The following is a 13,001-nucleotide window of genomic DNA, read 5'->3' on the forward strand; positions in this document are numbered from 1 at the left end:
GGTAGTGTGGGTTCAATCCCTGGTCAGGGAGCTAAGATCCTACATGCCTTGCAGCCAAAACAACAACAACAATAGCAAAAAGAAAACAGAAGCAATACTCTAACAAATTCAATAATGAATTTTTTTTAACTTTTAAAAAATAAATTTATTTGGCTCCAGAAAGAAAAATAACAGCAATTTTCTTTGGAAGGCATTAAATATGTAAAGTAACATTGGAATAATTGACATCTGCTATCTCTTGCCATATAGAAACACAGTGTGTCTTACTATTTATTCAAGTTTACATGTGTGGCTTTCAAGATTGTTCTATCATTTTCCTCATATAGTTTGCACATTTCTTACTCAGTTTAAACCTAGGTATTTTGTATTTTGCTACCACATTGCTACTTTAATGTAGTTTCTCTTCCATTAGTTTTTCTAACTCATCAGTGTGTTTGTGAATTTTATATTCTGCCTCTCTACTGAAATTTTGAAGTAGATTTTTCCATTGATTCTTTTGAGTTTTCCAGATGTATAAACATATCACCTGCAAAAAGGGATAGTTTTGCCTCTTCCTTTCCAATCCTTACTTCTTAATTACTTGCTCTTGTCCAATTACTTTGGCTACTATCTCCAGTACAGGATTCAACAATAATGATGAGCAATGGGCATTCTTGCCTAGTTTCTGATTTAGTGGGACACAACTTTTAGTGTTTTTCCACTAACTATGATGAAGGGTTTGGGGTGAGGTATATACAGTTTATCATGTCATGTTAAGGAATTTTTCTCAATTCCTATGTCTTATCATGAATTGTTAATAAATGTTGTCAAATGTGGTTTTTGACTGTTATTAGGAATGATCATATGACTTTTACTCTTAACTCTGTCCATATGATGAAGTTTATTAATTCACACAAAGAGTTTTGGAGTCCTCTAGAAACACAGCCACCTCTGAATATAAATCCCCTTGTCGTCAACTGGCAGAAAAAGAAAAGAAGAGAGAGGAGACATTTTTGACCTGTTCAGTATCAATAATGATGCTGAGTCTTGGCTTTGGGTTTCTGGCTAATTTCCTAAATATCTGAGCAGAGAGAGAACTGCCTAGCTACATGTAACTGTGCTTTTATGACTCTGTAAAACACCCTCCCCCCACCTCCCAACTGCCCTCACACTCCCCTTGGCTCATGCACAATCAGACTCAACTTTTGAAAGCAACGGCTTAAAATCCTTATGTCTTAGGAGACCCGTAACAAGTGAAACTGCTCCTCAGCCAGCACCGCAGCTTCAGAATTAAGCACCACTTCTTATTGGATAGCACAGACCCAGAATACATGACCATATCCAAATTAAATGCAGACCTGTTTCAGCTTGAGAGCACAATCCAATTCCAGAAGTAGGAGATCAGCTTTATTAACTAAGCCACCCACTATCCCAGGAAGATGGCAGGAATTAAAACCAGACTTTCCTGGTGCTGTAAATTTGATTTCTGTCAGCCATGGCAACTATACTCTGAAAAATCGAACTTCTTACTATTGTTTTCTCCATCCCTTATATAACAGTTGAAGAGAACTGAGCACAACAAGGTGTTCCAAGTTCTCTTTCAGGTGAGAAAATGAACTAAAAGGCTTACTGTTCTGATGTCTGAGATTACGTTTCTCCATTAATGATTTCATTACCATGTCAAGACTCCATTCCAATCACGTAGATGGGAAGTTTCTCAAAGACAGGTCAGCTAGAATTTCAGGTTCACTCATGGCTTACAAAGTCCATCCTTGGAAGGATCACCCAGTGGGTGATGGGGTAGCAGATAGTCTTAGACTTTGTTCCATCGTGGCCTTTGTATCATTTGATCACAGTTATCTTTCTAAATGTGGTGTTGCAGAAGACTCTTGAGAGTCCCTTGGACAATAAGGAGATCAAACCAGTCAATCCTAAAGGAAATCAACCCTGAATATTTATTGGAAGGACTGATGCTAAAGTTGAAGCTCCAGTAATTTGGCCACCTGGTGCAAAGAGACAATTCATTAAAAAAGACCCTGATGCTGGGGAAGACTGAAGGCAAGAGGAGAAGGGGACAGCAGAGGATGAGATGGTTGGATGGCATCACCAACTCGATGGACATGAGTTTGAGCAAACTCTGGGAGATGGTGAAGGACAGGGAAGCCTGGCCATGCTGCAGTCCCTGGGGTCGCAAAGAATCAGACAGAACTGATTTGCAACAACAGCAAATCTTCATTCTCAATGCTACGTAGGGTCCAACCTGGGGACAGTGGCTTCCAGAGCCTGGCCCTTTGACAGGGAAAGCAGTAGTTATAAGCCTGAAGCCCAGAGGGGAAGTGGCTGAAGGACCTATGGAATCTTCTGAGGATTTTATTCCAATGGAGCTGGATGTCTGGTTGTGCTTGCTAAGAAACAGACTATTTCCTGCCATCAGTAAACAAGGATGTCACAGTCATCAGCCACAGAACCTTGCCAAAGTGAGCTAGTGAGCCCTAAGGGCTCTCAGGAAGGAGAATACCTGCCACCTAGCAGCCAGCAGTCTGCAGCCACTGTTTACAGTAAGCCCAAAGGAAGCTCAGCATGTGAAAAATACAGGATACTGGCCCCAGGGAGGTGAGGGGCATATGAAAGGAATGATTTCAGCAAACCCAGATTCTTGCATCTTCCCATACTTAGAAAAGTGCTAAACTCCTTAACTTGGGATATCTGGTTTTCTTTAATTAGCACTAATCGTTTGATGTTCAGACTACCTGCCCTTTCTTGCAAAACTTTTATGTAACCTGACTCCTCCCCTTGTCTCCTCAGAGCAGTTCTCTCAGGGTTACTTGAGATGCTGTCTCCAGGCTTGAAGTCCTAAAAATTCCCACCGACTAAAACATAACTCTCCACTTCTAGGTTGTGACTATTTTTTAAGTTGACACTGTTTAGAGCTTGGATTTGAGGGTAGAGGCCCTGCAAGAACTGGGCTGGAAGAAGAAATTCTCCATGTCTCTTCATCTGGAGAAGTAACCTTCCGCCACTCATCTCACCCAGCTGTGCAGCCCTCAGTAAGTTAATTGTTCTGAGCCTCAGTTTTGTCACCTATAAAATTGGGATAATAATCATAGTATTTACTAATGCTACAAAGATAAATATTAGGACACTTAATGCACACAATGCACTTAATGCCTAGAACAGAGTATGTGCCAAATAAACTTCTCCAACCTGGACCACAGGGATTTTTTTTTTTGAGACATTTTCAACTTTTACACTTTCAATTCTCAATTTTTTATTCATAAAAAGTGAAAGTGAAAGTAACTTAGTCGTGTCCAACTTTTTGAGACCCCCCAGACTATACAGAGGGGGGATTCTCCAGGCCAGAATACTGGACTGGGTAGCTGTTCCTTCTCCAAGGGATCTTCCCAACTCAGGGATTGAACCCAGGTCTTCCACATTGCAGGTGGCTTCTTTACCAGCTGAGCCACCAGGGAAGCCACTGATACCAAATCCTTAGAATATATCATAGCAGAGAAGAGGAAAATGCTGAATAAAAGAAATGTAGAAAAATCACGAAGACAACATTAGCACTTCCTTACAGTACAAATGTGGGATGGAGAAGTGTCTGAGGTTGAGAAAGTGGGAAATGCAGAAAGTGGCAGAATGCAGCCCTGAGAGCACCTGCCCAGGAGTGTCATCTCACACTCCATTGTCTTCGTTGCTGTCCCCTCTGGTGGTTTACACAGTGCCTGACATGGTGTGCAACACACGTGTTGACTTGTGACAATTTTCCCTTCCTGCCGCTAATGATATTGGTTTCCTTTTCAGAAAGGAGGGGTGAGCTGCAAAGTGAGTGAGGCTGGAGGACAGAGGATCCATCCAGTCCTGTCCCCAACCTCCAACCCTCATCTCCTCACTGCCAGCATCTCCCTTCTGGATTTCGGGGGGCCTCCTGACAGCTGTGTGTCCATTCTCCTTCCTTCCAGCTCAGCCTCCGCAGAACAGTTGAACCATCTGTTAAAAATCCATATCCGATCACATGCCACCATTTCTTGAAACCCTTATGACTCCCTAATATCATTAGCATAAAACTCCAAATCTTTAAAATATTCCATAAGGTCCTTGACAATCCTGTTCCCCTCTCCCTTGACCCCGGCTGTCAGCATCTTTTAGTGCCAAGCGATGTCTAACTCCTGCCTCCCACACCACTCTGCCCACACCTTTCTTTCCCTCTGCCCAGTGAGCTATTGATTTCAGTGTCTCTTTTACAGGGAAGCTGACCTCCGTAATTAGAGCTCCTGTTCCGTGTTCTCACTGAATCTTGTACATTTCCATGATCAGCACTGTCACCCCAGTGATTAACAACCCAAGTAATGATGTTTCCAGTGTGGCTTTCCTCCTGGCCTGAGTAAGCCTCCCCCAGGCAAGGACCATGTCCATCTAGATTCACACCACCGCTTTAGCACTTAGCCTGGAGTCAGGCATATGCTCGACAGGTAATCAATCAATACATGCTGAATGAACAATGAAATAATAAAAGAATGTGCCTAGCAATCCAAAAGGCTTCTCCTGTTGAGAAAGTTCAGACTGGGAAAATCCAGTGTCTTTAGATCTAATTCACTCAATTGACTAATTAACTCAGCCATCTGGTAGACATAAATAGGAATATGGCATTTACCCATGCATTCATTTACACATATATTTATATATAGCCTGACTTTCCCTACTGGCAGTACTTTGGGGGTTCAGAGCAGGGAACTGACATGGATGAGTCAGCACCCCAGGCAGCCATTCACCGAGCATCACATTTACAGATGCTTGAAAGGCACAAGGAGATTTTTGCTTGATAATTTTATATATATATATATATATATATATATGGAGAAGGACATAGCAACCCACTCCAGTATTCTTGCCTAGAGAATCATGTGGACAGAGGAGCCTGGTGGGCTGCTGTCCATAGGGTTGCACAGAGTCGGACATGACTGAAGTGACTTAGCATGCATGTATGCATTGGAGAAAGAAATGGCAACCACTCCGATATTCTTGCCTGGAGAATCCCAGGGACAGAGGAGCCTGGTGGGCTGTCATCTATGGGGTTGCACAGAGTCGGACACCACTGAAGCGACTTAGCAGCAGTATATATATGTGTGTGTGTGTGTGTGTGTGTGTGTGTGTGTATGTATATTCATGAAAAGAAACTGATATCAAGATTCCATGTGCGTCAAAGCCAGTTTGCAGGTGAAGGGTCCAGGTTGGTTAGAAATTTGGAGTTACTTATGCCAACAATGGACTTCCCTGGTGGGTCAGCAGTAAAGCATCTGCCTGCAATGCAGGAGAGCTGGGTTCAAGCCCTGGGTCAGGAAGATCCCCTGGAGGAGGGCATGGCAACCCATTCCAGTATTCTTGCCTGGAGAATCCCATGGACGGAGGAGCTTGGCAGGCTACAGTCCATGGGGTCGCAAAGAGTCAGACACTACTGAAGCAACTTAGCATACATGCCAACAGTAGAGATTTAGTCTCCGAAGCCTCAGTAAAGAATCTTTCACGCTGATCATTCTGGTTGCCTGCAATCAGCTGTGAAGTGTTTGCGTGTGTGAACACAGGGATACCTTTGGGGAGATGGCTGGCCCAAGGCTGGCCTGTGAGGCAGTTTAAGGTGCTGAGAGATTCCTCTTGGAGGAATTCCTCTAGTAGGGCCAAGGCTACTAGGGAAATGGCTGCATAGACCTCTCTGATCAGGGCTGGTGGAAACTAGAGCATTCCCTCCTCCCTGAACTAGAGGCCCACCCCTATGGTAACTAGTGTTGATTTCTAACCTGGGTGCTGACATCAAATATTCAAATCAGACCTTGCCTCTGGCTCTGCTTCTTGGCTCCACCTGGCCTGAGAGGCTGTGTTCTGCAGCCTTATTTCCATATGTGACAGTGAAGGGAATGTGTGGGTGACACAATCTCAGACTGTGACTCTTTAGTTTGAGCCAAGCAGACTCCCTGAGAGTGGAGCCCTTTGTGAGCAGGCATCTGGGGTCTCCGACAACAAGCTCGTGAACCAGTGAGCTCTGGGAGGCTGCAGTCACAAAGGGACCGGGACTCCCTTCTCCTGGTGGTCCCTTCCTTCCCTAAGCTGCTGCCCTGGTGTGTTCGGTCCTCACTCCCCTGGGAGAACACTGACTCTCACCAAGGAGTTTGGAAACTGTTCCAGTAGGGAACCTGTAAGAATATATCCCTGCTTCCCAGAAACTGAGCAGGACACATTATTTCCAGGGACGAGAACATAATCCTCTATAAGGAGCTACCCCTTTGAAAGTGAAAGTCTCTTAGTCATGTCTGACTCTTTGCGACTCCATGGACTGTAACCTGACAGGCTCCTCCATCCATGGAATTCTCCAGGGAAGAATACGTTCCTTTCTCCAGACGATCCTCCCAACCCAGGGATCAAACCCAGGTCTCCCGCATTGTAGGCGGATACATCTTTCCACCAAGTTAAAATACTAAGAAACCAAGCAAACAGGTGGATTTACTTCAAAGCTCTACTTTTTTAGAGCTCCCCGGGTGGTGCAGTTGATAAAGAACCCTCCTGCCAATGCAAGAGACACAAGAGACACGGGTTCAGTCCTTGGGTCAGCAGGATGCCCTGAAGTAGGAAATAGCAACCCACTCCAGTATTCTTGTCTGGAGAATCCCATGGACAGAGGAGCCTGGCGGGCTATAGTCCATGGGGATGTAAAGAGTCAGACACGGCTGAGCAACTGAGCATGGTCTACTTTTTTTTAAATAAAGGAGAAATGATACATGAACAGCATGCTCTTCAGGATTAATTCTACACAACAGCTCTGGACTCTGACACTGATATAGACTTCATAGCAGATTCACAGTTTCTTGAACTTTCTTTGTCTACATTGTGGGGTTCCTATGGGTGCCCTTGAATGCGTATATGCTAAATCACTTTAGTTGTTTCCAACTCTCTGCCACCCCATGGACCGTAGCCCCCAGGCTCTTCTGTCTGTGGGATTCTCCAGGCAAGAATAGTGGAGTGGGTTGCCATTTCCTTCTCCAGGGGAGTGCCCTTGAACACTGGGTAAATTCCAGGGCCTTCAACATCATCAAATGAGGGGGAAAACTTCCAGTGGAAGTTATAAAGTATTTAATTTCCTTGATTTTTTTTTTTTTTTGAAATTGGGAAATGCTTTCTGGTATAGATAGGAATTTCTAATTAAGTCAAATATTTGGATATGTGAATAACCAGAACATTCCGTTATCAGACCTTTTTAGAGAAACAAGCATTCATCCATCTGTAGAGAACACACCATGCACAGAGCAACGAAACTGAGTGAAATTATTGATTTACTTGAGACAAGTCTTATCTCCAAGTATGATGTATAGCTAATCAATTTGTAACTTTACCCATCCAATACCTTGAAGCTCTTGCCAAAGTAGAAGAGCTGGGTTCTTACATTTCCTCAATAAAATTACCCTTGATGTTCTGGAATGAGGTTTCTCCAAATCTAGTAGGTTATTCCTGAAATAGCTGATTAAAAATGATGGCTTGTTCTAACCCCCTATGCTTTCTGGCTGGGAATGTGTTGACAATCAGTAGAGTAAAGGTCAAGAGGAATGAATGGCATCTGTTCTCAGGGTGTCTATGAGAAAGTTTTCAAAACCAGATAAGAATTTAATACAGAAGTTTTTCATCCGCCTAATCAAATTTAAATGCCCCAATGATGCCTGGAATGTGTGCTGAAGATTGTAATCTGCAGGTGGCTATAAACGAGTCATGTGTCTTGGAAAGGCATTCCTGGAACAGGAAAACTTTTTTTTTTCTTGGTAGTTCAAATGTTCTTATCAGAACCTACTTCTTGACAGAAATCTTTGTATTTATCCTTACGATCTCTGGGTCAGCTCGACATGGCATTTCTTCTGCTCCACGTAGCAGAGATGGGGGACAGCAGGTGGGCTTTGGTGGCACCAAGACTGGACTGGAGGGTGCATGCAAGACGGCTTACTGCATATGCCTAACATTTTGGTGGAAAATTCTGGAAGGCTGAGCCTAGTTGGGCTCAGCTCCCCTTCTCCACCTGAAGTCTAAGCCTTGCCATCTAGATACTAGGACTTCTGATGTGACAGCTCAGGGACTTCAAGAAACAGAGAGGAAGCTGCCAGGCCTGTAAGACCTGGACCTGAAAACTGGCACCTCTGTGCTCTCTTTGTCAAAGCACTCACAGAGCCCAGCCAGGTTCAAGGGGAAGAAACATAGGCTCCAACTTTCATTAGAAATGTTGAGGAATATCCCTCCATCTTTAACGTGCCCCAAAGTATATGGAAAACATCCAGAATCAAAGTCTGAGAATCTCCCCTGGCAACAGATGAACACTATCCAAAGGGCCTCAGAACACTCAAGTCCCTGTGTAAATACAAATTTTATTCTACCTCTGCTTGCAAAGTGATTACACAAAACAGCTTTCATTTGGCAGGAGAAGTTACACAGAGATGAAGCCCCAAAATGCAACCTGTGAAAAGGAGCCCCATATCAGACATCCTCAAAGTCTTTGCCATTAAAAAAAATAACAGATTTTTCTCTCATTTTTAAATATTTCTTCCTTAATTATGTTTAAGTTGCTCAGAAAACTCGCTGAAAGAAAAAAATGCAATTTTGGTACGCATATTTGTAGGGTACAAGCTGAAACTGTCTTTACTTCATTTACCTCCTGTGGCCACTGCCTCAAGCTGGGGCCAGTTTTCCATTCCAGGTGCAAAGGACAGAGAACTCACCCAGAATTTGCAGCCCCCTCATGCCCACCCAAGGCCAGAAGCTCTGCCATGTTTTAGCGTTGCATCCACTATGTTGCCAAGGCATGGAATGCTGACTTCGGGCTCAAGTTTCAATCTAGCTTTGCCATTCCTGACCCTTCTGTTTCCCTTTGACTCTCTTTCAGGGTTTGTGATTATAGTATAGGGCATGTTTGTATTTGAGAATTTCCTTTTATAAATCCCACCATAAGTCCACATATGGGCCTAGAAAACCTAAGGGCCTAGAATAAAGACATCAAAACAGAAGAGAGTTACACTCCTACTCTGCATAGTAAACTTCTCTGGACTCTGAAGGCAGAGTTGCTCTACTCAGATGCTGTCTCCAGAATGCTGTCCTCCAACACCAGCTGAGCCTCAAGGCCCCAGCAGAGCCATGAATTAATAATACTGTGAAAGGATTCTTCTTCTATGGTGACTTCTTAATGGCTTTAAGTGTTTTTAGATCATTAAATTCTTGACAAAAAAATTGGAGTGGAGAGGGAGAGAAGAAGAGGGGAGGGACAGACTGGGAGTTTAGGATGGACATGTACACACTGCTTTATTTAAAATGCATAACCAACAAGGACCTACTGCAAAAAAATAAATAAATAAAAAGTTGTTTTGAAAAGGAACAAAGAAAGTAACTTTTTGCCAAAATTGTTAAGAAACATCATCACTTTTTAAAAGCTGTTCTTTTTGCTTAAAAAAATTTTTAAGTTGAAGTACAGTTGATTTATAATGTTGTGTTAATTTCTACTGTACAATAAAGTGATTTAGCTATCTATATATATAGATAGATATACAAATATATTCTTTTCCATTATGGTTTAACAGGACATTGAATAGATTTTCCTGTGCTGTACAGTAGGATCTTGTTGTTTATCCAGCCTATATATTACAGCTTGCATCTGCTCACCCCAAACTCCCAATCCATCCCTCCCCGCTCCGCCCTCCCCCTTGGCAACCACAAGTCTATTCTCCACATCTCTGAGTCTTCCTATTTCATAAATATGTTCATTTGTGTTATATTTTAGACTCCAATATATGTGACACCATATGGAGTTTGTCTTTCTCTGACTTCTTTCACTTAGTACGACAATCTCTTGGTCCATCATGTTGCTGCAAATGGCATTAGTGTGTTCTTTTTCATGGCCGAGTAGTATTCCATTACGAAACCTCATCGTTTGAAAATAAATAAGGATAAACCAACTCTGGAATGAGAATGTCAGATAAAAAAATGCAAAATATATTATCACTTGGCTTACAAAAGTTTGAGGAACATAACCTTTTAGGAACACTTCTCTTACACAAGCAAGGCACTCTTTGCAGCACGAGCTCATAGGTAACACGAGTGTTGGATTGTATTGGCACCTGCCCAGCACCCAGTAGAGAAGGAACCCAAGATCCAAGTCAGGCTCAGCCCACTCTCCTGACCGCAGCAGTGATGTTTCTGATTCACTCCATTCCCGGCTCCCTCTTCTCCCTATGTGGACAGGTCAGTGGACCAAGGGGGATCTCATGCTTTTCTTTGTTTGAGTTGTGCTTAAAATCCTTACTTGAGAATCCACCTGCAATGCAGGAGACCCTAATTCAATTTGGGAGTTGGGAAGATCCCCTGGAGAAGGGATAGGCTACCCAGTCCAGTATTCTTAGGCTTCCCTGGTGGCTTAGCTGGTAAAGAATCTGCCTGCAGAGCGGGAGACCTGGGGTCGATCTCTGGGTTGGGAAGATCCCCTGGAGAAGGGAACAGCTACCCATTCCAGTAGTCTGGCCTGGGGAATTCCATGGACTGTATAGTCCATGGAGTCGCAAAGAGTCGGACACAACTGAGCAACCTTCAGAACAGCTCAGAGCTGGGAGAAAGCTTTCGTGGATCACTTTCAGTGAGCTCTTTACTTGCCCTGTCCATGCTTTATCCCTTCCATGTTTTCACAGCCTCATGGTTAACTGTGGATCTTGTATTCCTTTCCTAGAAGGGACCAAGGTTATGGCTTTCCAAGCTTTGTTCGAAGCAACTCACACTAAAATACCTCTTGATTACTCCCAGCATGGCCGACAGTGCCTTTGGGTTGCTCTTGGCCAGGACTTGAAGCTGCCTCCCTTATCTGGTTGTTTCCTGCCACGTGGCTGCTGTCTATAGTCCCTTTCTCAGCCACATTTTGGAAATGTGACCGTCCTCAAACTCCATGCTTAAGGTTACGTTGCTGTTTAGTTTCTAAGTTGTATCTGACTCTTTTGCAACCCCAAGGACTGTAGCCCACCAGGCTTCTCTGTCCGTGGGATTTCCCAGGCAAGAATACTGGAGTGGGTTGCTATTTCCTTCTCCAGGGGATCTTCCCAACCCAGGTATTGAAACTGTGTATCCTGCATTTGAAGGCAGATTCTTTACCGCTAAGCCACCAGGGAAGCCAACTTAGGGTTATAGCTCCATGCAAATCTCTGCCTCTTAAAAAATAGGTCTTAATAACATTTATTATTATAAACCTCTCAGCTGTGAGTTTCAGTTTTTCCTGTTATTAGCGATGTGTGAACTTCACTCCTGCCATTCCAATCCCAAGGCTGGAATTTCCCAAAGTTCCATGCTTCTCCCTCCAAGCAATCTCTTTCATGCAGTCATCAAACACAAAGGACTCAAGTGACCCACAAACTCATCTCAAACCCAAGCCTCTACCCTGGACTTCAGTTTCTGTATCTAGCTGCTAGTCCAGTCTCAAAGATACTGGAAACCCAGTGTGTGTAAATCAAACCCACACATCTACCCTTAAAACTAATGCTTGTTCAATGTCTTCTGTCTCTAAATAGAAGCAGTCTGTAAACAGAAGCTTTAGAGGCAGTTTTGAAAGCCCCCTTCCTACCTGCATTGTGAGTTGACGGTTGGCTTTTTTAGCAATGAAATACTTTTTAATTAAGGTATGTACATCACTTTTTTTTTTAGATATAATGCTATCGCACACTTAAAGGACTATGACATAGTGTAACATAAATTTTGCATGACAAGGAAACTGAAAAGTTCACGTGACTCACTTCACTGCAACATTCGCTTTACTGCAGTGGTCTGGAATTGAACTTGCAGTATCTCTGAGGTCTGCTTATACTGCCAGACTTAACATAGTACCTGACATCTGATAGGTGTTCAGAAAATATTCCATTCTCGAATCTATGTCTTCTCGATTCTCTGTGTCTTTCCATCTTGACCATTTCTCTCCCTCCAGTGGATCCTCAGTAAGTGGCCCCAGTGGAGTAAATGATAGTCACCCGCTTTTCTGGGAGGCTCATCTCATCCCATTTCATCCTGCATGGCTGTTAGGTAAGCCTGGGATGCCTTGTCCCAGAAATAAACCCACTCTGATCAAGACAGGCTGGCGGGAAACCTGAGCAGAAAAACAGAAGTAAATCTGCAACTTTACAAAAACCTCTTCTTATACAGCAAGGACTTTCTAAAAAAAGGATTTTCTTTTAAGAAAGCACTTTTATGCTGAAAAAGCACTTACCCCACCACTACCTTACACACTCACACACACACACACACACACGCATACACACACATACATACACAGAGCTGGGGGAAAAGTAGAAGAAAAGACAGGTTGGGCGGAGGCGGGGAGTCCAGATTCCCCAGGTCAGGCCCTTCTGATAAACTCTGAGATTAGTTTGCACTTTCAAATAATAACAGTTAATATTTGAATTGTGACCTAAGTGCCTATATTTACCCATTTGGTTCTTGCAACAGGCTTATAAGGTGATACAATGCCAAAAATTGGGGCTTCCTCGGAGAAGGCAATGGGACCCCACTCCAGTACTCCTGCCTGGAAAATCCATGGACAAAGGAGCCTGGTAGGCTGCAGTCCATGGGGTCGCTAAGAGTCGGGAACGACTGAGCGACTTCACTTTCACTTTTCACTTTCATGCACTGGAGAAGGAAATGGCAACCCACTCCAGTGTTCTTGCCTGGAGAACCCCAGGGATGGGGAAGCCTGGTGGGCTGCCGTCTCTAGGGTCGCACAGAGTCGGACACGACTGAAGCGACTTAGCAGCAGCATCAGGTGGTGTTAATGGTAAAGAACCCGCTTGCCAAGGCAGGAGACATAGAGAAATGCAGGTTCGATCCCTGAGTCGTGAAGATCCCCTGGAGGGGGGCATGGAAACCCAATCCAGTATTCTTGCCAGGAGAATCCCATAGACAGAGGAGCCTGGTGGCCTTCAGTCCCTGGAGTCGCAAAGAGTCAGGGACAACTGAACCAACTTAGCATGCACACA

The sequence above is a fragment of the Bos javanicus genome, chromosome 13 (assembly GCF_032452875.1).
Source record: "Bos javanicus breed banteng chromosome 13, ARS-OSU_banteng_1.0, whole genome shotgun sequence".
In the NCBI taxonomy this organism is placed as follows: Eukaryota; Metazoa; Chordata; class Mammalia; order Artiodactyla; family Bovidae; genus Bos; species Bos javanicus.